Below are 26,197 nucleotides of genomic sequence, written 5' to 3'. Positions count from 1 at the left end.
TTTTCACAAATTTTTTACTTTGAATTGAATAAAAGTAATTTTCCTAACTTAATTTATGTCCTTTTTATTGGTTACACTTCGAGTGCCGGACCCTGTAAGAAAAAACAATTTCGCTAATATAAGGTGGCACAAAATTAATGACCCTATCTATAAATCTTCCATACTTTGTGCAAATGGCGGCGCGCATCAATCATAATTGACACTTGAGAACTAGACAGCTGCAGCATAAAAAGAGACAAGCTGCGTGTCTCACTCCCAAAGTAAAGATGTCCATCACTCAAAATATTTTTTTTCTTATATTTAGTAAAGAAGTTATTCAAAAACAAAAATGGGACGATTAATTTTGCACCACTTTGTTCTTCACAAGCACCTTGTTTCATTCCATTTCGATCCACCCTTATTGGAAAATCGTGTGTACGGCATTGTCAGATAATTTCATATAATTCAACACAAATCATTTTCCACCATCTGCCGCGTAAAGGCGACAAAAAGCTATAGGTACCTAAATTTTCAAAACAACAGCAGGACGTACACCACAAATTAGAGGAAAAGCTCAGACAAACATCTAGAAAAAGCATACATAAGTATACACTTGTATATATAAGTGTAAGTATATATACTTTTAAGTATTACCCACAATCTGTGGCGTACACGCACCTCCCTCGAACACCAGGCTTCGTACACTAATTTCTCAATCTTTGGTCACTGCTCGACTTAAAGTGAGTGCACACTTGCTTACTTTACTTCTTTGCTCTATCAACCATCTTTTCTCCCTCTGATCCCATTCTTTCTCATCCCCTACGCCACTCCATGGGGCTTTGCGTTTTGTTCACCAATAACTCATAATTCTTAATGCTTAATGGATTTTCATTGTAGGTCTTTCGAATTTTTCATGCTTATTGTTATTTATTTATTTTTTTTTTGTTGTTGGTTCTTACTGCTTGTCGGCGGTTTTCTGCCGCTACTATAAAAGAAATTTTATTTTTGCTTTTTGAAAAGTTTTAATTTTGAATGGTTTTGTTGGTTGTCTTTGGGTGATAATGCATCGGCATTGAGATATCGAACTAAATCGGGTCAATGGAATGTGCCAAGTAAAGAAAATTTAGTGATATAACAGAGCAACTGCTTTTGGGATATTGTAAAAGTCGTAAAAAAAATGAAAAATAATAAGTGTGTGGGAAACCATATTTACTCTACGTTTGGTAGAATTTTCGTAAGTCAGCTTCACTTATTTTGTCTGGCTAACCGCAGGTATATTTGTATGGAATACATGCAATTTTTGCTTTTTTCTCTTCTTGGCACTTTTACAAACAGAAATCCGAAATTTGACTGTTTTTTGTTGTTAGCAAATTTTCCCAAAAATTATTTTTGAGAATGCTGCTGAAGTGACAGTCTTCGGCTACAAGTTTGGTTTTCCTTTCCAATATTTTATAAGATAAAAATTTATAAAACAAGAGATAGGTGCTTTCTCGTTTCTATTTTCTATCCACGAGTGCTACAAGAAAAAATGAAAATTCTGAGATTTTTTATATTAAATAAACCATTTTCATTTATGGCTTCTATTCGTTTCCTTTATCATTATCGGCGAATGCCCGACATTTTTTTATATGGAGAAAATGCGCAACACCGTCAAGGGGAAAAAATATTAAAAATCAGCTGGATTTTTTTTATCTTCAGATTTGCATTTTATTGTACTAAAATATAATAAACTCTGGAAGTGCATACCAGAAATCTTTCTAAAAATTCTTACTAAAATCGTTAAATTGAAATGGAAAATGGAATTTGAGGAATTTTTCCCATTTTTCCAATGGTTATATAAACTTTTAAAATTGAGTTTATATGATTGTTCTTTTTTGATGATGAGCTATACTTTTATAAAAAAAATTATTAGCATTGAAAAGCAAAAGCGAAAAAGTCAAAACTAGTCAAATTGAACGTAATTCTTAAGTATCTGACAAACAAAAAGATATTATCTATAAATACAATAACAATAACAATGAGGTAACTACAATACAAGCGTGAGAGACTGAGAGAAAAAGAAGTAAGCTTAAGGCAAACGGTACTGTATAGCAATAGAATAACTGCTGTGCAAGATATGGATGCACTTTGTATAGGAGATAGAGAATAATGGGAATACAAAAAAAATTTGAAATATTGATTAAAATTGTCATTGATCAAATTAAAGAAAAATCTAAACCAAAGTAGGAAAACTGTAAATATGTAATTCATGAATTAGAATTGCCATTATGTTGCTCACTAGTTAACTAACTGATTACAAGACGTCTTCGTTTCACCACTTCTCTGCTCGCTATGTTTAGGCTTCGCTCGCTTGTAAAATTCTTATGTAAGAGCAATAACAAAGTTATCGAGCCAGATTCCCCGTTAGCGAAAATGGTCCTAATACTAATGTAACTCACTATTTTCAGAATGGTTTCGGGTTTTCAGTGCTCAAACTCTCTTTGCTGCTAATAGGCAAGTTTCACTAGACCGCTTTCATAATAAAAAGCTTTCGTTGGTTTAACTTTGCGAATTCTCTTTTGATGTACCGGTGGTTTTCACACACCTTACAATTATTAGTTTTGAAGAACGAGAACACAAAGGGTGTTGACAAAGCACGAGCACCACAAGTAACGAATTGAAGCAATAAAAGCTGTCCCGTCTTATAAATACTCATTAAGTGCTTCCAAACAAATCTAATATTTGTAAGTAAGTACCACTTTGGCATTCCCAAGTAGCACTAAGCGCCATTTTGAGACCTCCAACAGGCAGGTCTAGTATTTACAGCCCGCAAGAGCTTTTGTAGTAATGGAATGCCATGAGGGATTTAGGTTTGCCCACTGCCCCAGAGTGTCGAAGAAAGGAGCACTCAGTAACCTTAATCGTCTAGCTACCAAACCCGGACATTTACAGAGAAAGCGCTCAACCGTATCCTTCTCTGAAAGATGCCCACAGCTTCTGCAATGGGGGTTGAATGGTAAACCTAGCTTTTCCACGTGTGTGCCAATCGTCCAATTACCTCTAAACATAGCTACTAGTTTGGAAATTGAATGGCGTCGAGTCCCCAGGACTTTCTGTGTCCTCCTTCTATTGTACTAGGGCCAAAGGGTTTTCCAAATAGCGCATGAAGAATTGGAGCTCCATCTTTTCTGCGCTTTCCTGAGAAATACGTTCTGCAGATCTCCTTTAACAATAGTCAGGGGGATGCCGATGACCACGTAGGAGGTCTCTAAGACCAACTGAGTTCCCTTCCTTGCAAGCTCATCAACAATTTCATTTCATAGGAACATATCCTATGTCCTGGAAACCAGATCAGAGAAATGCACACCCTGCACACCCAAGAGATTTGACCTTCTGGTTATAGAAGTCTACTAGTTTGGATCTACACCATGGCGTCGTCAGACCCTTGATCGCTGCTTGACAATCGGAGAAAATGTTAATATCTCCTTCGTCCACGTTCACTAAGCAAAGACTTCTGCCTGAAATACACTACAAATACACTTGGAAAGGTTACCCTAGTACGACCCTTAAACTTCAGTTTGCGGATAGAGGATCTGTCCGAAGTTCAGAAAAATACAGTGTTAACTGCCCTAAAATGCCACCAAATCGCTTGGGAGATTGCCTTCAGAGGTCAGCCTCCTTTAACCTGATTGTACTTTGAGCAGCACATACTGTCTACTGAAAGGAATTGTCGCTCATGTCTTGAGAGTATTGGCATACCCAATCATGTTTCTGCAAAGGACCGGCCGTTGCAACACTTCAACTTTTTATCGATATTTTTACCAAGCAACTATGTGCGAGTCAAAGATTCCTAGGTAAAGAAATACCTCAGCAAACTTTACGTATTTAAGTTTTTTTTCAGATATAGTACCACCTAAGCTTTAACCACCGAATTAACCAATTATGGCGAATATAAAAATTATTTATATCAACTTCTACCAAAGCAGTCAGCAGTCAAAAGTCATGGCAAAATAAGGTCAAAAAGTTGCAGGTGAAGTTATATAAATACATAAATCAATAATAAAAGGTAGATTTTTCAATCACACTGTATATGAAAAGTGTAAAGAAACAATAAAGAAGTAAGCAAAGGCGCAAAATTATTACCTTTCACGATCAATTTATATTAAATATTTAAAACTGTTGAAATTGTAATTTCGCACGTTTCGCCTTTTGCTACATTCACACACTTACATATATTTACATTCATAAAGCTGACCAGACATAGAGTAGTATAGTTGTATGTTTGCATTTACGGGTATACAAGTATCGGTAACTGGTCCGACAGAGCACTCCCGCGAGTATTGCCACGCTTTGCCACTTTCGCTTAATGGCCAAGTACCTGGCTGGTTGAGTCGTTATTGTTGGCGGCAAAGAAAAGTCATTTTGAGTTTTGCTACTGGCTACAATTTTCCCCCTTTTTTTCATCGTATTTTTTTCGTTTGTATATATACATATATAGAATGCCGACTGTTTGTGCCTTTTCTTTAATTTTCCTCTTGTTTGTTTTATTTTTTTTTTTTTTTGTTTCTTTATTTTTTTTCAGCGTCCTTTTTGTTTTTCGCGCGCAATTTGTGCATTTGTTTTATTGCTTGCTGTTCATCAGCCGTTTTAATTTTTGTTTTTATTTTTATTACATGAGTGTACCACTTGTTTATTGTTGTTGGGCGCACAATCCACACTTAATCGCATTACAACGACTGCACGCTGGCAAACACCTGTGCGCATACAAACGCACATACACGCATACGCACACAAGTACACAAACATTGGCACTTCAAAAATAAATCCATACACATTCACATATATATAGAATACATAAATTTGTGTATATATGTATGTATTTTGTAGTTGTAGGTTTATTTGGCTGGAAAAGTTAAAATGCCAGCTAATGGAATAGATTGTGGCGAGTTGGACTTATGAAGGCTTAAACTTATACATACTCATACCTGCATACATAAATGCACGCCCACATCAATTCCTTGCAGGAAAAGTGTGAACTAGTGAAAGAAGTTTTTAGACCAGATCTGATGCGTTTAGGCCAATTGTGAACTATTTCGCAACTAATTTTGTGAGTAGCGGGCCCAGAACTTCTTGAATGGTACGCCAACCATCATCATCAAGTAGCTCAGGGTTAACCTTAGCTTCGTCCACAATCTGCTTCCAATATCCACGTTTCATAGCAATAAACTTCCAGTTCCTAACTCGTAGCTTTTTTGGTCAAGTCAGGTTAACCTTGAACGTCCTCAGGTCCGAGTCGTTGGAGAGTTTGTTGTTGAAAAGGATTTTTGAGGGCGGCTGTCCTCCATGCGCACAGTGTGTCCTAACCATCGAAGCCTTTGGGATTTATTGTATTTAACAACATTTATCTTCTCTCCGGCATTAGTTCAGCAATTCCTTGTTGTAGTGTATTCGGCTTCGTTGGCTGATTCATGTCGTCCGAATGGATACAAACGATCCGGCTCTGAAGGTATTCAATGCCGCATCAGTTGGTGATAGTAAATGAAGGCCTTCTCTGCGTTGGAAAAATCAGGTGGAGAAGGACTTGGTGTGCATGGAAAAGAAACGATTGGCGTGCTTTGTTAAATTCAGCCAAAATTGCGTAAGCGGTTATCGCGCCAATCAAAAAGAAGTAGAAGAGCTGGAGTTTACATTCACGTGTTCGCAGTTTACACTTCAGCTATTATGTGTGGGTGTACTATGCTTTGTTTCCTGCCAATGTTCTGTCCTGTATTGCGTCGCGAGTACTATTGTCCTTTCACACTCCCAAATACTTAAAATGTTGAACTCCCTCAAAGGTAAATGTACCGATTTCGATGTGAGGAATTCGTCTCTCTGCACTGCGTGTGATCTTCGGATATAAATGTAGTTTTACCTTCATTCTATTTATATTCTAAGGCCTACTGCTTTTGCACGACTTTCAATGTTGCAAAAGGTTTCAAATAGATAACCTTGCCACTATGGGGATATGGTCCGCACACGCGATTGTTTTTCCTGAGCGCCAATACTCTACCCAATTGGCTAATGTGGCACCAACAGCAACGTAAGTTAGAACACAGATTTATTTCTCATGGATATGATTCGTAGTCCTGCCTCAAACTATCGAAAAAGAGATGTAGAGTGAACTACATCCCAACTGTACAATTCAGTATTATACTCATACCAGTTCCGAAATAGTGAACAGCGTGGACAATTGGAACTTCCAAGAGAGTCGCCGTGTAAAACTGACTAGTGCCTCACATGGAAAAGAGAAGACGTGCACGAACTAAGTGTGGTGCTGAGTTCCATAAACGCAAACCAGTTCGATACTAGTAGATCGCCCTACAGGGTTTTTGTACCGTTGCGCAATTGTATGTAGGTTGCCTTAATTTAGTTTGTTGCTTTTGTAAGCGCAAATTTACCAATTGTATGGTGTTGCCAGCTGCTTTAATGAAGTTAAAGGATGCAAGAGCGTACCTGATAAAAATAAGTTAAATAATAAGGGGGAAGGGGGATGGGGAGCAGCATACGAGACTGAGAGACGGAGAAGTAAGCCGAAGACAAATGGTGCTGTACGAATATAGTAAAAGAAGAGCGTCGTTACTGACTAGATTTACAGGGCTACATAACAAACACTTAAGAACTAAAATTAATTAGATAGTTTATTTGACAAATAATAATAAGGCTCAATAAGTGACTTAAACAGAGGCCTTAGCATCGCAAAATCAAGATTAAGACTTCTAGAAAGACGATTAAGCTCTTCAAGTCCCCTTGTAAGAGGGGCGCAATTAAGGTAATTAGATCTGAAAACTTCAACATGAAATGGATTAAAAGAGCGAAGTACTCTATTCTTCCTCATCTTGATTGGCCTTGAAGGCCTTCCTCTTCTTCTGCTACCACCAGTTGGTACCGCATCGAATACTTTCAGAGCCATTCGGACGACATGACCCAACAAAGCCGCGGGATATTTATTCGCTGCGCTATGTCTATGTCGGCGTACAGCTCATTGTTCCACCGCCTACGATACTCGCCGTCACCAACGTGCAAAGGTCCAAAAACCTTTCGCAGAATCTTTCTCCCAAATACATCAAGGGACGACTCATCGGATGTTGCCATCGTCTAAGCTTCTGCTCCATATGATAGGCCTTATAAAGTATTAGTTTAGTTCGTGTGTACTCTATTAGGCTTACTGACGAATGCATTTCTATACTTATTTAATTCAGTAAGCCTTCAATTGGCTGTAATTGATAGTGGGCATATTTGCACCTAATTTACTCTGTTGCAAAGTTATAAATCTGCACAAATTTTACTTAAAGTCCGAATTACTTTTCATAAGCGCAGGAAACTGAGAGTACTGGGGTAGCCTTGATTGCCTGTCCACCTCTAGAAAGATATGATTTACGTGAACTCAGCTGTGAGAAAGCCCACTAACTTGCAATGTGACGAGATCCTTCTGCGAGGCGTAAATCTGAATCTCTCGTGAGAGTTTTGAAGGCTAACAAAGCCACTGCCTTCGAATTTTGTGGGTGTCCTTTCGGTGTATTACCATTAAACGTACAGGCAGTGAGACTTTTTAATACTTGGTGTCCCTTTCGCGGCACCTGTCTGAAAGATGAATTACATTCACCTCAGTAACATCTCCCCAATAGCGCTGCTCTTGCGGAGCTAAGATTTTAACAGTTTGTTCCTAATTTTTCTCTTGTGCCATATAGGCTAAAGCCAATAACAAAAAAGCTTGACGGAAAGGAAAGCCAAATCCGCGAGCTTAAATAAAAATATGCCTGCCAAGCTGTGTGCAATTCAATGCTGAGTGGATTCAAGCGTTCAAGCGTTCTCAAGGAAAAGGTGGGTCGCCAAATTATATAGAAGATCTTGAAATATTTTCAGAATATGTCAAACTAATCTCAGAGCAACATCTTCTACCTCGCCCCAAGACTGCTTGAAATAAATATGCTCAACGAAATGTATTGATTAAATTATTAATTGAACTAAGTAAGGGATTTCCATATTTCATTTAAAATAAGTAAATTCTCAGATAAAAATATGCGGTCTTAATGTTGTACCCTATATTTTTGCTTTGTATTACTACACTTTTTAGAACCAATTCTCATATTTTTTCATAGTAGATTTTATTTACTTTTGTACTTTTTTTCTTGTGTTTTCACTTTTTTCGGTTGCCTCTGTAACGTTCGATATTCTGTTTTATAGCCCTTTGTGTTATGGTGCCAGACTGTATTATCGTTTTTTTGTTTTTGTTTGCTTCTGTTTTTAGTTATTTTTTTCTTTTTTATTTCATTTTATGGTGTTTGCCTTTGCACTCGCCTAAGCCTCATACTCTGTAGAAGTGTGATTATTTTCGCTCGTTCACTTTTTTAAGGTTTCCTTGACTTTACGACACTTCTTAGCGCCTTTTCGTACATTCAGTGCTGATGGCTGCTTTTTTTCCTTTTTAAAGAACGCTTACGAACAGAAAAACAGTTCAAAATTTAAGAGTAGCTGTGTGGAAAAATCAGATACATTTTTTTTTACTCTATTCAAAAATTTAGCTCCACTTTTATTTGCTAGTAGAGACTATTAAATTAGAAGACATATGAAAAAGAAAAACTCTAAACTAGGTTGGTAGCATTTCACGTTTGATGCAGGTGAAATCGTTTGTATTATATTTTGAAGCATTTTATTTCAACGTGAATTCTTAATTCTTGCAATTTTTTCTTCATATTTCAGATTAGGTTAAACTAACTTGCCTGATTAACATTGATCTCTACAATCAATCAGATAATCACTATACGCCAAGTTTTGCAAAAGACTCGTAAAAAGATAATCGCCACACACCATCTTTTTGTCGATTTAAAAGCGGCATTCGACAGCACGAAAAGGATTGGCCTATATGTCGCGATTTCTGTATTTGGTATCACCGCAAAACTAATGCGACTATGAGAAATAACGCTGCCTAATACCAGCAGCGCCACCAGAATTTAGAAGGACCCCTCCGAGCCGCTTGATACTAAACGAGGTTTCATACAAGGTGACTCGCTGTCATGTTACTTCTTTAACCTGATGTTGGACAAAATCGTGCTAGTCGCAGCACTTAATCGCTCAGGCATAACTTTTTATCAGAGTCTTAATAACCGTGCTGTTAGTTCTGCCTTCTCCAAACTGCATAAAGAGGCAAAGCGAAAGGGTCTGGTGGTGAACCAGAACAAAACGAAGTACCTCCTGTCATCAAACAAACTGTCGGCGCACTCGCTTATCGCCACTCACGTCACTGTTGATGGTTATGATTTCGATTTTGAAAGATACTTCGTTTATTTAGGAACCATCTTTAACACCGATTGCAAGCATTTGTAAATCGTTTCCTCCGCGCAATAATACGCACTTGATGCCAGAAAATTGGATAGCGAGCGCTGAAGTGAGCAGAAGATACAATCAAGTTACAATCGGCGTCGAAACCCGCAATAGGAAGTGAGCATGGAATGGACACATCCTCAGAAAAAAGAAATATCAAAGATGGACCTAGAATGGAATCCACAAGGGCATAGACGTAGGGGAAGACCAAGAGGATCCTGGCGACGCTGTCTGCATGACGAAATAACTCGCACCGATCTAACCTGGACTCAATTGAGGCAAAATGCAAGAGATAGAAATATGTGGAAATCATTAACTTTGTCACTATGCGCCACATAATCGGCGCTTAAGCAAATAATAATAATTAACACCGATAACAATGTCAGCCATGAAATCCAACGGAGAACTAAGTAGGCAATTGACGACGAACAAAACTAACAGCTCTACAAGGCTCTTATTATACGCAGAACCATGGACTATGACAATATCCGATGAAGCGTCGCTTGGAGTGTTTGAGAGAAATACTCTGCGGAAGATTTTTGACCTTGTATCGTATCGTAGGCGATGGAACAATGAGCTATGTGAGCCAGCAAAACCGTCGGGTCTATGTCGTCCGAATGGATACAAACGCTCCGGCTATGAAAGTATTCGATGCAGCACCAGCTGATGGTAGCGGAGGAAGAGGGAGGTCTCCTTGATTCAATATTGAAGCTTTTATTTTAACCGGATCGCACTTTGATTTTAGCACTAGACAATTAAAATACGATAAATACAAAATAATTAAATTAAAGTTCACTTTCTTACTTTAAACGAACTATTCTTACAAATATGACATATGTGCATTAGGGTGTATCACACTTCAACGTTATTTTGATTCCTTTCACAAAATTTTGGGTTGGGTTTAGTATTTGTGGATTATGAGCGATGACTGTGTTGCGGTTGTGTTAATTGCTTTATGTTGCTGATGAAATTTATCCGATTTTTAATATCAAGGCCTGCTATTTCAGTAACAAAGATGTCGAGATGGGTAAATCTTAGCCCCGCGAGGTCAGGACAGCTAAGGATAAGGTGCTGAGATGATTCCACTTCATCTTCCATACAGTTGAGGTAAAAAGGACTCGAAGTTATTCCAAGTCTCCCAGCACGCATACCTCGCGGGTAGTGCCCTGTGAGAACATCCACGAAGCGCGAAAACTCAGATTATAAGCATAGGGTACCATTTTTTGGACATTTGTGCAGATAAGTTATAAGAGGAGATTAAATAATATCATCTGTAATAATTTTTAGGGCAAAGTGTATTTTTCTATGGAAGTTTAACAGTAATTTTCAAAGCGTTGGCGTCACTTCATTCCTTTTTTTTACTTTAAAATAGTTGCCTCTCTGTTTTAGTGGTAGAACAAATTCAAGCATAGCATCAACCAATTTTTTTAGGCAATTCTAATGTAAAGTATTGGGTTGAAGAATAAGTTCATAGCGTTTTTATATTTTCTTTTATTTTACAACGATTTGTTTGCAGTTTGGCAAAGCCTAAGTATTCATTCGATAGAGCTCTTTCTGCTCTATAAAAATATGTATTGCATTTTTTTAGTTAATTAATTTTTTATTAGTTTTGAGCCTTAGAAATGGAACACCCAGGAGGCAAAAATCAATATTTTCGACATCTGCCCTCTTTGCTTTTCATCGAGTTTAAAAAGCTGCAGCACGCAACATTTGCAACGTGTATGGAAAAGGAGTCATTAGCGAGTCTACAGCACGAAAATGGTTTGAAAAGTCCAAAAATGACGACTTTGACGTCGATGCACGTTCCGCAGCGGAAGGTCTTCTGAATTCGATGAAGAACTTCTCAAATCACTTTTGAAGGAGAAAATGAACTGCGATCATAAAACGTTTCTCAATCACCTTCATTTAATGGGACTTACCGAAAATTTGGGATGCTGGGTGCCCTACAAGCTCAACGACACAAACAAAGAAAGTTGCCTTCAAATTTTTTCTCAGCATCTCACCCACCTTCGAGCAACACGCAGTCATAAACAACGCCTTTTGTACCGAATCGTCACGGAAAGTAGTGGCTGGATTCAGGAGATACGCCAAAGCCGAGAGTGCAGCCGGATCCTCATCGAAGGAAGATCATGATATGTGTTTGGCAGGACTGGGAGGGCATGATGGGTAATGGGTAATGTTCGAGAAGAATGCCACGGTCAACAAGGAGCTCTACATTGCCCAGCTACACCGCATGAATGCCATATTCCTTCTTGACAACGCCATGCCCATGTTGCACAAGTCGTCAAAGCCGCACTCGAAGATCTCGATTGGGAGGTTCTTCAGCATTCGCCGTATTCTCCGGACCTTGCACCGATCGATTGCCACTTTTCCGCTCCCTGTTAAACCATATGAAGGGTGTTGCCTTCGATAATAAAGAGATCCTTAAAAACTGGCTCAGCACCTTCTTTGACACCAGACCAGGCAAACCAAATTGATCGAAAGGTGGGAAGTGGATATAAACAACCACGGAGACTATATAATTGATTAACTTATTTTTAAAATTATTGTTTTTTGTGTAAATAAAAGTTTTTGGTAAAAACGCTACGAACTTATTCCCAATCCCAATACATTTATTGTTTACATACAAAACTTTTAATGACATTAGAAAATTTTTTATTAGAAAATGAATAAAATCAGTAAATTAGTATAAGCAACTTTTGGTGCTGGAAGTCAACATATTTCGATGCTCGATAGCCTAGTCACTATTCTCATAGTTTAGAACAGAGTTGCCGGCCATTTAAAAGACTGTGCCGCCAGAGCTCTGAACTATTTTATTTTAAATTATAAACTAAAAACAGAAATCTTATATTGCTTTAAAAAAAATTTGTGCGAGCGACAAAAACAAGCAGCCATGCGCCAACACTGTAGCCGCTACCACCGGCGTCGATGACTTTTTGACTCGCCTGCGAAATTACTCATTCGTTTGCACTTGGGCACACACACATACAAACTAACAATTCTTTACATGCATATACATGCTGACAAGAGCATCCACACCTATGTATAATCACGTGTACCCCCACGTCACAAGCAACTGACATATGAATGTGCATAGCATAGCATGTAGCATAGTGTGTATCTGCATTTGTTGGTAGCAAATTTTTACTTAGTAACTTGCGAAGAAAACGAAAGAAAAAAGTGAGCATAAAACAAAAACACCCTCACCAATAAAAAGTAGCTTCGACATGCCAAGCAATTTTGACGCGCCATAAATGTACATACATACATACTTATACATGTGTATGCACTTGTATATTGGCATCGTATTGGCAGCTAACTGTATTGTGTATTGTATATTTGTGTGTTTGCATGCATGTATGTATTTGTGTATGGAAACATTACAATAAAACACTTTACGCCACTTAGTTTTGGCTACATTTCCTTCCTCACTCACCTCTCTGCCAACAATGCGATGACGCTGGCACTGGCGCTGGCATTGGCAGCAGACTTTGTCATCTTGTTGTCGCTTTGTTTCCTCGTGCAATAGAATACAGTTGTGTTTGTTCGCAATGGAGTGTGACCACATGCATACATACATACACTTGTATGTGGAAAATAGGAGTGCATGAGCAGTGTTTTGGTACATACATACATACGCACATATGCAAATATATAGTAGATGTGTGCATTTGCTGTTTGTTTCAAAGTTTTGTATAGAAACAACAGAACAAGACTTGAGACAAAGTGAATATTGAACGATGATATTCAAATAAAGAGTAGCCTAAGGGCTTCAGTGTTTTTGTCTGTTGCTACAATACATAAATTGGGTGGTTACAAAATGTTCACAATTTCTTAAGAAGTAAGAAAAATCTCCATAATAGAGCTATACCTACATATATTTTTGTTTTTTGTGTTTTTAGGAAAGCAAAAATAACTTTCATATATTGTACATACATACATATATATTTCGTCGAAGCATACAACTCAAATAATTCAATCGGCAATTTATAAAGATTCTCAAATAAATCATAGTTAAAAACAATTTTAGTTAGTTGTCTACTTCGAAAACTTTGAAAAAAATGTTTACTAAAGTCCCATGTTTAGAGTCCCAACTTTCGTAGCACGAAACGAATAACCGATTGCTAGCCGAAAATCCTTTTATTTTTTTTTCGTGGGGACAACTAGCAAGTGCAGCACTCAGACATTAATTAAGTCCATTGTACTACACTTGGATTCCCTTTTAATTTTCTTTAAATCTACCCGATCTTCGAAGAAATCTGAGTAGATTTTGTGGTGCTAAGGACCTTGGTGGTCTCTTCTAAACACATCAGCCGCAAATCAATTTGGATTTAGACAACGCCATAGCTGTGAGTCGGCGCTTATTTTAGTGATCACGAGGTGGAAATCAGAGCATTCGAAACAGTCGACAGAAGCATGGAAATATGGAATGCAGAGAGTTGAACGAAAACGGTGCGGAAGTTATTGCTTAAGGGGTTAACGGTTGTCATTTACAATAATTTTTTTTGCTAGTCAATTGCTTTATTTTACAAAAATAAAAACATAGCATTAATTCGTCATGTTTCGACTTGACTTGAGCACAATTTAAAAAAAATAAATTAATAAGTGTAAAAGTTATCGCTGTTTGTGTGGAGCCCGTTTCTCCAGAAGTCCCTTGCGGTGATCATCACAAGTCCTTGGAGATTCATCTAAAATCAATCGGACAAGATTTTTTTTTAAATTAATAATATGGCGGCCTTAGGAAATATTTTTCAGATTTTCGAAAAAAAACCGACAATTAATTGTTTAAAAAAAATCGAAGTTTTTGGAAAAAAAATTCCTTCGATCAGGCACGAGATTTTTAGGTTTTTCAAAGCAGTATAAATTTCGTTGAAATCTACCAAGCTGTTTTTAAGTTGCAGTGATCACCAGTTCAAAAATTCATAGCTTTGAGAAAAACGCACTTAAAGTTTTGCGAACGCTCCGGTGCGCCCGAGCGCCTTTTGTTGAAAAACTCGAAAAGTATTTATCGGATTCACTTCAAATTTTCACACAATATTTTTAAAATATTATTCTTTAAGAAAATAAAAAAAAATACAATTTTTTTTTAATTCTGACTACCCTTATCTCCTTAACAAAAGGAAATTCATGGCGGTGAGAGTAGCTCAGGGAGCGATACTGGGAACACTTCTATTCCTCATATACATCAATGACATAGAAAAAGGATTACGTGGAGTAAAGATCTGCCAGTTTGATGATGATACTCTGTTGCATACAACTGGTATTGTAACGCGCGGATGCATTAAAAGAATAAATGAAAAAATTAAAACTTTAAGTTAACAAAAGTAAGGATATCATAATAAAAGTGTAGCCAACTTCAGACCGCTCGCTCAGCTGATGCACGGGCATCTTAAGGTAAAGAAAGTTTTTGTTTTTCGCACCATTGATCGTTGAAATGATACCGTTAGCATCGCGAAAAGTCATGGAGGTGGTCATCAAAAAACTGCAAAGTCACGTGAAATGGTTCGAAAAGTGAAGAAGCGACTTGAGCGAAATCCCCGACGAAGTGCCAATCAATTGGCGAAAGAACTGAAAATAGTCAAAGTCAACCCTTATGAGATCCAAAAGGCGCATGATCTCACACCAAAGCAGCAACAAGTCCGACTTGAGAGAGCAAAGGAGTTCCTTCGCTTGGCCGAAAATGGTCAATTTCCGAACATTGTGTTTTCTGACTAGAACATTTTTCAAACTGAGCCATACGTAAACTCCCAAAATGATAAGGTTTATTTCACCAAGAATTTGAGCCATCGATTGGCCACCAGGAGGCAGCACCCGCCACAGGTAATGGTCGTTTTCACCAAGCCTGGCGTCAAGGTAAATCCGAAATATTATGGGGAAAGTATTCTGGAGGTTGCTTTGAAGCCGTGAGCAGACAAACATTTCGGTGGCACTCCAGAGACGTTTCAACAGTACTCGGCACCGTCTCACAAAACTCGAGTAAACCAAGAATGGCTAAAACACTACGTTCTGAACTTCATAACGTTCTCGCAATGGCTCTAAAATTCACCAGACGCGAATCCAATGGATTATACTCTTTGAACCATTTTAGAGAGCAAGGTCCGAACTAAAAGATTCACCAGTCTCGAAGCGCTGAAAAAACCATTGTCCGCGAATGGGCCAAAATACCTGCAAGTCACATTCGGGCAGCTTGCGACTTGTTTCTGGACCATCTCAAGGCCATAGTTAAAGCAAAAGGATGTCATATCGAGCAAAAGTAAATTGATTCTTAATTTTGTATTATTTTCACACATTTTTTACTTTGAATTGATTAAAAGTAATTTTGCAAACTAAATTTATGTTTTTTAATTGATTACACTTGGAGAGCCGGACCTTATATTTAGTAATCGAAATCAATTCAATTTTTTACTTGTTGGTATAAGGTGACACTGCGAAGCTATACTCATCTTCTAATAAAATACTTTACTTGGGCGAAGAAAACTCTTGTAAAAAAAGTAAACAGTCACTTGCCATAATTCATCATCTTCTTGTCTCTCGAACTTTAATTATTGCTTCCTTAACCGAGAGCATCATTAAGGTCCACCAACACGGCCAATGCAAATAAATTACTGATGATTCCTACTATTTTTTTTTTGTTTTCGTTTTTTTTTTGTACAACCTGCCACTCAAAATGTTGGGTTCTCCAGCGCAAAGTAAACTTCAACTCTCGTACTCACTTGGTTACTTGGACTATCACCGCGCCCACAGTAAAGTACCGCCGCTCATTGCATGTCACTTCCACTTAAATTTTTCTTAATTTTCTAGGTGGCAGTAAGTATGGGCTGCGCAAGCACTATAGACTGTTCAGCAAGTATGGGCTGTTTCAATCAGTAAACTTGCCAAAGCACGTCGACCAACAGACCTGAAGCCTTACGGGCACAAACGATCTACCAACTAAGCAATGAAAAAAAGCAACAACTGCGCACCAAACTGTAAGCAAAACTCAGTGAAAAGAAGCAAAAAACAATAAAAAACAGCCAATGAGAGGATAAAGAAACATGCCGACTATACGAGAATGTCGTAATGTGGGGGGCATAAAGAAAATTAAACTTACATTTTAGCAACGTTGATAAAGACGCCAATTCATGCCCGCTGTCAACATCCTATGCAGCAGCGGTGCGAGCAGCATCAGCAGAAAACATTAACTATGCGACACGAGTAGACTTCTACACCAATGACTACTAAGAGCCTAAGAACCTATCAAATCATTCCACAACGCTGCACCAACTATAATACTGCCGTACCCGGGGCACAGAGGCGCATAGCAGAGACATGTCAGGCGAGACTGCAAAAGAGCGAAATCAGATAGACGCGGTGACAGACGGAAATACAAGCAAAATTACATACACAAAACAGACATACAAAACGGCTGACGAGAAAGATTCAAAGGCAGAGGCCGAATTACTGCAGCAACATAAGGTCGCTCGAAAAGGAGCAGCGCAAGAACTGAGGGCAACAAAAGTGGGGGTCAGCTGAGTTGGAAAGAACAGTAAAAGATATATTCAACTAGCAGTGTTTGCGCTGTAAGAGGGGCAACAACGTCGGGGCAGTGGGTGTAAGTGGCACAACTTTTAAGCGACACACGAGCAACTTCCCTAAACAACCAGAAGATTAAGTAAACTAAACTAAAGACAACAAACGACAGCGCGGAGGAGAAGTTAGCCAAACAAAAAAAAACTGACAGCAATGCGGCGGCATATACTGCAGAGAACACAAAAAAAAACGATGATACTAAGCAAAGAAAAATATTAAGCGAAAATAGACGAAAATTCTGTTTGAACTACCAAATGAGATGATTTCATTTTCGTGAAAAAATTTCAGTAATGAAAAGAAAAAAAAACAAGAAAACTAATATTGTATGAAAGCAACGACGCCTGAAGAAAAAACGTAACGGTAGACATACACACACGTACCACAAGCGTTGACGGCCAACAATGAACAAATAGTCGTCGTTGATGAGCATGACAACAGGAGCAGCCAAGGGTGGGCGGTCGCATATTTGCCCGCCGATGCGATAATGTGTGCAAACAGAATTAATATCATAAGCGTAGCAATGGAAATTGAGGCCAAAGACAACTGGACGAGACAACTGGAAAGAAATAAAGTCAAGCGATGGAGACAGCCGCAGAAGGTAGTCAAAGATGTGATACTTGGACATGAGGTCACGCGCCATGACGCAGCAGACATGTGTGTCTGGAGCGTAGCAATTGAAGCAATTGAATTAGAACGAGCGGTCAATAAGGAGGTGAAGACATGGTTGGCAAAGAAGTAAGGCAAACAATAATCAAGAAGCATAACTGAGTCATAAGAGACGAGCAAGAAATACAAACACAAGGAGTTGGGTGAAGGTGGCTACGAGAGTTTAGCAATAAAATTTGTGTGGGTAGCAGAGCCAAGACAAAACTACCTAATACTTGCGCTGGAAGTTTTTCGACGAATAAAATTTAAAACAAATGAATATTTAAACAATAAATGTCTGCTTATTAGGTTCGTTGACCACAAATTGTGAAACAAACAACTTACGATTGTTTTGATGGGAAAAGGCATATATTTAAGGATTTTTTTGTGGATACAATTAATTTGAATATTTAAACAATATTTTTCCAACTTTCATTGCAATTTATTGAAGATTCAGCGAGTGGTAATAAATCTCCGGGGGCGTCTCGAAAAAAGTGCGTCATAATTCGAAACAGAATCATCAGAAACAAAAAAGCGAAAATTCCATTTTTAGGGTAAATTTCACTCGAGATATTTCTGAGAGAATATTTTTTTTTCGATTCTTAAATTTATGTTTTCTTTTTTTTATGAAACCATTATTGTTTTCTTGTTTTTATGAAACCAAGCAACTGATTTTTTAAATAGGCTAATTTGTCGGTGGTCGCCGTAACCTAATGAGTTGGTGCGTGACTACCATTCGGAATTCAGAGCGAACGTAGGTTCGGACCTCGGTGAAAACCCAAAAATGAAGAAAAATATAGTAGCGGCGGCTCCCCGTCAGGCCCTGGTAAACCTCCGAGTGTATTTTTGCAAGCTCCTCATAAAAAAAGATCTGCCGTTCGGAGTCGGATTGAAACTGAAGGTCCCTCCATTTAAGGAACAACATCAAGACGTAGAGAGTAAGAGCAGGAGCTCGGTCAACAACCTCCTCATAAAAAATATCTGCCGTTTGGAGTCGGCTTGAAACTGTAAGTCCTTCCATTTGTGGAACAACATCAAGACGCACGCCACAAACAGAAGGAGGGGGTCGGCCAAACACTCAAAGGGGTGTACGTGGGGAAAAACTAAAAAAAATCGATAGGCTAACAAAAAGGTAGATAGAAATTTTGTATAGCGAAGGGCTATATTTTAAATATTAAATGCAAAGCTCGTTTTCTAGAATAAAGCAACTTTGTACGTCCAATAGTATACCCCTCATTTATAAATCAGTACCAGTGCACATTTCATTCACGAGTGAGCAACTTACAAAAAACTATGTCTTTCTGAGACAGTGTAACGGACATAGGAATCTGCATTTATATGAAAATATAGAGACACACACCAAAAATTGGAAGAAGAAACTCGGCCTAAATACATGTGAAGGCCAATAACTGAATGTTTAATTGGCGCATTTGCCATGAGAATCAAGGAAAAGAGCATAGAGGGTCACAAAATGGCATTGAATGGTAGTCATTGTCGCTAGTTTGATGGGTTTGTAATGATTACTTTAAAACTCGTCGCACTCTTTGAGTGCGTAAATATACACTATTACAAATGGCACAAGCGTCGTGTAATCTAAAGCGTATAAAATAGGCAAAAGTGCGAATGTGAGCATTGCAGGATATCGTATGTGTGTGTGCATGGGTGGGTGTGGGAATATGCGCGTACTGACCATTTATGCGTTTTGAGCGGATTGGGGACTGAGATGCCTATGATACGCACGTACAATATTTGATAGTAAAAAAATTTACTTACTCGCTACGCACGAACTGTTCATTAAAATAAACGACTAAACGCAGCAAAACCGCTAACCGAGGAAATTAACACAAAAAAACAGTAGTTAGCTGGAAATTTATGACAAGGACAACGCAAGCTACAAGTGCGCACTCGTATTTCTACAATATGCATGGTTGCATGACTGCAAGGGAGATGGCATGATGTGAGTGTCATGAGACAATGTTTTTAAAGTGCATATCCAAGACATAAACCATATGCGGAGAGAGCAAGCCGAGTATGGCATGAGCGCTGGTTACAAAGGAAGTCGGAACGTAGCTGAGCGTAGAGAATGTGAATTTGAGAACTTATGAAATGGTAGAGACAAAACGCACTCGCTAAAAAACAAATACTAGAGTGCAATTACCAAATAATGTTACATGAGAGCGGACGCATAACTTTACAGTAGACGGTATTTTCTGCATTTCTACTATTGCCGTTAATGCCTTGCCCTCTCACTTCTCACACTATTTTGCAGCAGCGAGCAAGTCGTGTACTCGTATACCGAAATGTTTCATATGTAGGTACAAGTATGAGTAGGCATACTTTGTTGTCGCATCAACGGACGGCCGCGAACGTTAGTTAACATTTAATGTGAAGGCTTTTCAAATTGGGGGCTGAGAGGGATGGTGTGCTCACTAACTCGTTCTGTATAGCTGTGTGTTTGTGTATCCACTTGCGGCTTACTCCCAAACTCACTCACTCGCTTACTCGCTACTTACTCACACACTCACTACTTACTCACACACATACGCACATGCACACATGCCGACAACCGAAACGACACGTTGCAAACTTACTCACGGTAATGATGAATGAGATTTACCGTTCCAATTTTTCTTATTGTCCTTGTCGTCGTCGTCGTCGTCGTGGTCGTCGTTTGCTAAGATATTTGTTTTTGCGCCTTTTAGTTCAGTGGGTAGGTGAGCGCATGGGTGGTTGGTTGGTTGGACGGCAATTTTCGTTATACGATGGCTTGGTGTAGGCGCCACAAGGCTTACATATGTACATACAAACGATACTATGCACACATTTACAATTGAATGTATGTATGTATGTGTGCAGTATATAGTCTTTTAGTGTTGTAGTATTGTGTAATAGGTATTGTATGTCCTCGCAACTTTATTGTTGTTACATGCATTTATACGCTTTATTTGTATGTTTTCTACGTTCACTGACAGGATATGCCTTTAGTTGTTGTTGTAGCTGTAAACATACTAACAAAATTGCATATGAATTTTGTCTACACATGCCTGCACACATACATGCATACTAGCATACATACATACATACAGACGTTTGTAAACGTATTTGGTCGCTGTTACGTACGTCTGCCTGTGCGCGTGTGTATGTGCGTGTACTGTTGAAGGAAAATTGAAAAGTGGCAAAATGCTTTTGAGAAGTTTGCTTTGCTCTTTTACCAACTGGTTTTCTTTGTGTTTTTAACAAACTGTCTGCGTCTCCGTCTATTTCTCTGTCTTTTTAATCTGTAAACATGTTTGTATGTATTTTACAGTTAACCATTTCCTTGCCTTTAACTTTACTCATGCTTAAACCCAATTTTGCTTTTGATTAATGATTTTATTATATTTACTGTTATACCTTTTGTAATTGCTGTATCTTGCATCGGAAGTTCGTTGCTTTGAGCGCGCTGTGTATAGCAGTCTTTTAGGCGCTAGACCGCATTTGTCGGAAACGGAAGGGATTTTATGCAGTTCTTTTCTACTTCGGCCGAAAAATGGTATATTTTCATTAAATTTTGTTCACACAAAACATTTACTAGAGACTAGCACTGTTTGTAGTGTTTCCGTATTTTCCATTTACAGCACTTGAATATATTTGAAAGTTATATCTTTTTCACAATTTTTTGCTCCATAATTCAGCAACTTTTGCTTAAACATATTTGAAAATTAAATATTTCTCCATTTTTGCCCACTTCCAAAAATATTGCACACTTTTCGGGCTTATGCGAAAATGCTGCCACTTTTTGCCGTTTCAATAATTCAGTTAACTGTTATTTTAGCATTTAAAGTATTGTATTTCCTATATTTCCTACATTTGGATACTTCACTTTTAAATTTAAAAACACGGGTTAGGCTTCCGAAGTTACAGCCTCTTCTACCATTTCGTAGCACCTACTAATTCAATAATTTTTTTCGCAAATATTTTTAAACACATTTTTGCTTCCACTTCACTTTCTGTGCCATTTTGAAAACATTTATTTAATTGCAATTTCTCACATATAAATTCAACTTATATACACGCCGCCTTTTTTTTAACAAAAGACCGTTTTTCAACGCCCGTCGTTGAGTACAGCACACCGCAGCGTCCCAGCAACGAATACGAATGCGAGTCACTGTGCCGTGTCGAGTCTGGCAAAATACCGTTAAAGTTTTACTAGGCAATGCTTACGTTGAGAGAGCAAGAACGAGAGCGCACATCTAAATTAAACTCAACCGTTACTTGGCTGAAGTTATAACGGTATGCGCTATCACTGTGAAACACACACTCGGAGAGGGAGAGAGAGACAAAGCGAGCAAGAAAGACAGCGCCTGCTAGTTACTATGACTGCACTCGCTACTCCAACAATTCGTAGTAAGTCTCAGAAGTCGCCAATTTTTTTAATCTCCTTATTGATTAGATTTTTTCACTTCAATTACTCGTTACTCGTTCGAGCAGAGTTGCCAATTTTTTAGCGCTTCTTCAGCTTATGGTACGTGGTAAGGCCCTTACCTTAGCTGGTTAGAATAGCATGACTACAATTGCGCGCAAGCAAGTTTGTCAACCAAAACCCGTTAAGCGAGAACGAGCACATTAGCGTATACACAAACAAAATGTCACTCGCTGCATGTTTGACAGCTTACTGAAAATGTAAAAAAGAGTGAGTTTTTTTCTGAAAAATGTTAGTTCCAACTTATTTGTATTATATTTCGCATAACATTTTGTTCAATGCTACTTTCAATTTATACAATTCACATAATTTTTCAGCATTCCGCGCTTATTTCATTTAGTCAGCAGCGCCACTTTGGCGGCTCGCTGCGTTGTACATCCTGGCTGTGTGGCACACCCGCACTTGTGCTGGTGTGTTTTTTTTACTCTTAATATTGGTAGTGGGATTTTGGACGATTTTCAGTATTTATTCTATTTTACACTTGTTTTATTTCAATTCTTTCAAAATATTTTTTTCCAAAATTATTTTTATTTCTCGCTTTCCCACACATCTTCTAAACTTTTTCACAATTCAACTTTTGCCCTGCACGCATTTTTCTGCTTTCTTTTCATTTTATTCACTAACCAACAACCACCATTACCAACAACAACCAGCCGTTATGGGGCAGCGCTTCCTCTTTCTGTAAAATGTTCCCTCAATTTTGCTTTTTACCACTCGCCAGCGCCAACTCAACCATTCAATCAACTACCCCTCTGAGTGTGCATGTTGCACTCTCTCCGTGTACTGTTAGCAATAACGGAACTTTCAATGCTATACAGATGACTATGGCTCGCTCTACTACTACATACACATGCGCACTTATTTATGTAGTATCCTTTTCCGCCTGCAACTCTGTCGATATATAACAGAGGCACACGCACACTTTGCTATGGCGCCTCTGTTAGTTTTATGGCGTCGGTTGCCATTAGAGAGGTTTTTATACTCTCTTGTGGTGAATGTTTCCCCCACAATTTTAATAAACAATTTCCGAAGTTCGAAAATTTTAAAAGTATTTTGACTGAAAAGAAATAGAACTATCTCTGCAATAGGTGATTAGATGTCCAATAGCTTTCGATTTCTGGAGAACTCAATCATACAACTATTGAACTATTTTCATTATTGAAAAATCCTTTCGGTCCCGGGCCGTGTCTTTGAGTAGGTAATCATTGAAATATACCCAGCCAATGCAAGAGCAGAAGCATCTCTTCTACCAGCTCTGTGCTGAAGGAAACCACTATTAGCCACCCGATATGTTCAGATCTCTGATATTACTGGTTCTTCTTCTTGATTGGTGCTTACGCGATTCGGGCCAAGTTTAACAAAACCGTGCTAACTGGTGCCAGTAGCTGGAAACACCAAGTGAAGCCCAGTCCTACTCCATCTGAGCTTTCCAACGCACAGAAGGCCAACGAATCCGCGGGATAATTATGCCTATTTGGTTGTAAAGCTCAAACAGCTCATTGTTCCAAATCCTACGATGCTCGCCGTCACTAACGTGCAAAGATCCAAAAATCTTCCGTAGAATCTTTCTCTCAAACACTCCAAGGGACAGCTCAACGGATATTGTCATCGTCCAAGTTTCTGCGCCCGAGGGGTGACATCTACAGGGTTGAGGATAGCGACTTTTCGAGGCGATGAAAACTACTATTCACATGGATTTCGAATCTGTTGCTCGATTGCTAATAGCAAACTGTGAATTTTCCAGTGGGAGAAAAATATTCCTGCCTTTAGTAGTGAGGGGAGGGCTCTTAAGAGGATTGATGAAACTGGAGGTCCTTCAAATTAGTCCTAAGCAATCGTAGGCAGCGAACACAAGTCTTTTCTTTTCTCTTTCCTGTTTTGCTTCGCAAGGTGGAGCCATGAATGAAAAGCCTTAGATAAGCGCAAACTAAGTTACAGAGATTAGAATGAAAAAGTATGGGTTTTTCGCAAAAAGCGCTCGTGCTCTGAATTTGTTTAAAATAAACGGTTTCGGTGATATTTGTGATATTGTAAGTGATATTGAATATAATTTCGTGCAAATGGAGCGTGCGACTCATAGTAGGTATTGCATACTAATTGCCATTTAATAGTGGTACCTTCGCATAAGGCGGAATCAATTTCATAAAGCACGCAAGTTATGTCAACTGTCAATGAAAAACTTATACCTGCCACAAATTTAAGTCTGATGTCTGCGTTCATGGCTCTTGATGGTCAAATGTAGATAGTTCCACTTATACTTCATTATTTATTACCAATTTTCATAAACATTTTATTGTTAGTATTTTCCCATATTCTTTGCCACCCCCACCAATAGCACATTTAACTTTTCATAGGCTTTTATCTCTCACAGCCATTCTTCATTAATTTTTGTCACATAATTACAACATCAATTTCGTAGCTGTCGCTAAGCGTATTTGTTTGTTTGCATACAACAAATATTCCAGCATAGCCGTTTATCATTGAACGCCTGCCCATCAACCCCATCAATATGAAGTATTAACTGTAAAATTTGTAATGTACTCTCTTTTATGGCGAGAAATTGAGCACAACGAGTGAGCGGCGTCAATAGCATACTTCGCTCAAACCCTCCAGCTCTGTCTCCGAACAAAGTAAATTAGATTACAAGCATTTTACCATAAAATGTTGTAGCTCTATAGAGCAGACTGGCATTATAACTGTTAAATATGGCAGAAGTTTTGCTATATATCTATATTTTTTCTTTGATATTTTGTAGAAACCGTTTCTAGTCCCTCTCCCTGTCTCTTCCTCCTCCCAATTAATCTACTGTAAGAAAAATTTCAAAATCAAAAAAAATTACGTTGGCATATTTTAACTGCCAAAGAGTCCTCTAAAGCTAGGAGTCACCACTTCCACATGCCTCTACTTCTTTTGCAGCTCGCTTTAAATCGTTGGTCAATTTGGATCGGACCAAAACAATTCCATGAAAAAGCTCCTCATAAAAATATCTGCCGTTCGGAGTCGGCTTGAAACTGTAGGTTCCTCCATTTGTGGAACAACATCAAGACGCAAACCACAAATAGGAGGAGGAGCTCGGCCAAACATCTAAAAAGGGTATACGGGCCAGTTATATATAGAGGGTTTGATTGAAAAGTAATGAGCCTTATTTTTTAAGCAGTTTTATTAAACATTTTGGCTTATACAACTAATATCTTCTTCTAAAATTCTAAAATCTAAAATTCTTCAAAATAGAACCCTGGAGCGTCAATACACCATTGGTAGCGGTGCTTCCATTGCAGGAAACATTTTTTAAACTCATCCGCCGGAATCGCGTTCAATTCAGCTGTCACAGTTTTTTGGAGTCGAAACGCCTCCCCTTCAGCTTTCTTTTCAGGCGCGGGAACAAGAAAAAGTCCGGAGGGGACAGGTCTGGGCTGTAGGGAGGGTGGGGAAGCACCGGAACTCCCATCTTGGCCAATGCAGAGGTGCAGAGGAAGGCGGTGTGGGCCGGCGCATTGTCGTGATGAAGGGTCCAATTGTTGACGAGGTCGGGCCGAACCCGGGCGACGCGGTTTTTCAGCCGAAAGAGCACTTCTTTGGAAAATGCCGCGTTTACAATGCTTCCTGGAGGTACAAACTCCTTGTGGACGGTGCCTCGAGAGTCAAAAAAGATGATCAGCATAGTATGGACCTTGGATTTCGACATGCGCGCCTTCTTGCGTCGTGGCGACTGGCTCGTGATTAGTCCCCGTAAGCCTCCTTGAGTAGCCCAATGGTTTCGGTACTCGTTTTGTTTAGCTTTAAGCAAAGTTTGATCGAGTAATGTTGCTCCAACCATCGCTGCATTTTTGCCACTGCAAAATCCTAACACACTTTTAAAACAGCTTTCACGCGCGGACTGCACCGCTGTTGCCAGCGAACTGGGACCGGTTTCTAGTGGAAGGGGAAGGTCCAACGATCATTTTCCGATTCGGTTGATCGCTTGGCAGACGCTCCGCGCGGGAAGGCTCATTACTTTTCAATCAAACCCTGTATATATATAAAACAATTCGCCACATACTTCTCCCTTTAGATTACTTTTGCAAATCATTCATAGCAAGTAAAGAAAGGTTCTTCAAAAGTATGTCCTTCCACAGTTTTCGCGAGACTTCTTACTTTTGTTATCGATCCCTCGATACCGAAGTGAGAGAGCTCTTCTCCAGAGCATAATTGCAAATGCATATG

At 38.7% G+C, this 26,197-nt stretch overlaps 1 protein-coding gene across 1 annotated transcript in view; it reads right to left on the bottom strand.

Moving 5' to 3' along the window:
• LOC128860086 (uncharacterized) overlaps positions 1 to 22,325 on the bottom strand; it is a 205,421-nt gene extending 183,096 nt beyond the window's left edge. The window contains exon 1 of the mRNA XM_054097338.1: positions 20,926 to 22,325. The gene's annotated coding sequence lies outside the window, so the exon portion shown is untranslated. The remainder of the gene's footprint in view (positions 1 to 20,925) is intronic.
• Between the last annotated feature and the right edge of the window lie 3,872 nt (positions 22,326 to 26,197).

The sequence above is a fragment of the Anastrepha ludens genome, chromosome 4, assembly GCF_028408465.1.
Source record: "Anastrepha ludens isolate Willacy chromosome 4, idAnaLude1.1, whole genome shotgun sequence".
In the NCBI taxonomy this organism is placed as follows: domain Eukaryota; kingdom Metazoa; phylum Arthropoda; class Insecta; order Diptera; family Tephritidae; genus Anastrepha; species Anastrepha ludens.
Note: the sequence above shows the minus strand (reverse complement) of the source record. Positions and strands in the feature narration are given on the sequence as shown.